This window comes from Gorilla gorilla, chromosome X, assembly GCF_029281585.2.
Source record: "Gorilla gorilla gorilla isolate KB3781 chromosome X, NHGRI_mGorGor1-v2.1_pri, whole genome shotgun sequence".
Classification (NCBI taxonomy): Eukaryota; Metazoa; Chordata; class Mammalia; order Primates; family Hominidae; genus Gorilla; species Gorilla gorilla.
The window spans coordinates 20,239,611-20,241,294 of NC_073247.2; positions in this window are offsets into that span (position 1 = coordinate 20,239,611).

Genomic DNA, 1,684 nt, shown 5'->3' on the forward strand with positions numbered 1-1,684 from the left:
TATGAGTGGTTGATGCTATTATTTTAAATGTTTAATGACTACCACAACAGAGCCACAAATAAATGGACGAGTACAGACTATTAAAGATAGTTCAATGTTTATTTAAATTAATATCAAGTACGGTGTTTTACATGTAAATTCACATCGCGTGCTTTTTCTGATGTGCAAGAAAGCATGCATAATTCTACACACCTTCATGGTGAGAATCGTTCTCACATTTGCCTGCCTAAAGACATTTGTCTGCCTAAAGACATTTGTCTACATTTCTTTATAAGAATGTCAGAGTTTCAGTTCAGTTCACCTTATCCTATTTGGTGATATTTGGACTTTTCAGCTCAAAAGGAGAAAAAGTTTTTAATGAAAATTTCCAACATCCACAAAAGGAATGTAATGATTTTGAGACCTGATGCTTAGCGATGTACTGGAGTTCAGTTGACAAATGCTCAAGGCCCATTAAAAGCAAACACTTTTACATAAATCTGCTCTCTTTGGAGTGGCTTTGAAAGTACACACACACACACACACACACACAAACACACACGCACACACATATACTTTTTGTCATATCTACAAACAAAATTGACTCTTCATTGAATTTTAGAAAAATTGCCCTGGAGCGGTGGTTCACACCTATAATCTCAGCACTTTGGGAGGCCGAGGCGGGTGGGTCACTTGAGCTCCAGAGTTCAAGACCAGCCTGGGCAACACGGCAAAACCCCGTCTCTACCAAAAATACAGAAGCATGGTGGTGCACGCCTGTGGTCCCAACTACTTGGGAGGCTAAGGTGGGGGGATCTCTGTAGCCAGGGAAGTTGAAGCTGCAGTGAGCCGAGGTTGCACCACTTCACTCCAGCCTGGGGCGACAGAGTGAGCCCCAGTCTCATAATAATAATAAAGAATTTTAGAAAAATTACACACGCTTCATTGACAGCCAAATTGAACTTAGAAAAAAAGTTTTATTTGTGCTTTTAAGATCATGAATGATGAAAATGATTTGTTCAATCAAAAGTCAGCAAACCCAGCCAGATGCAATGGTTCACACCTCTAATCTCAGTGACTTGGGAGGCTGAGGTGGGATGATCACTTGAGGCCAGGAGTTCAAGACCAGCCTGGGCAACATGGCGAGACCCCTTCCCATCCTCATCTCTTAAAGAAAAAAAAAGTCAGTAAAACCATTCCAATTTGAAATGATGTCCCGAATGTACAGATGTTCTTGAATATCCTATCTCCTACCAAAGTCAAAAGACAGAAATCCCATTAGGATGCCAGCTTCTGTGTTTCCTGGCAGGATTCAGTCCCTTGTGGGCTGTCTCCAAGGCCGTGTAGTTACTCGTCACATGGGCCTCCCCACAGGGCAGCTCACAACAAGGCCGGTTGGTTCCTCACAGTCAGCAAGAAAGAGTCCACCACAGCCGCTCTCAGGGCCGCCTGGTGGGGCGAGGGGGCTGCAGTGTTCCTGTCCCACTTCTGCCAGTCAGCCAGTCCAGGCTGCCCCTGGGGGAGGGCACTTCAACTCCCAGGGTTGGCTGGCCCTTCAGCCTCCCTGAGTGAGTTCCTGCTACCTGAGCACGTCTTCCTACAAAGAGGGGCAAGGACCAGCAACTGAGACTGAAGGAAATCTTTAATGGATGGAAGGAGGACTCCATCCTGGGGTGACTCTAGGTAGCGTCTGCTGCCCTCTCCA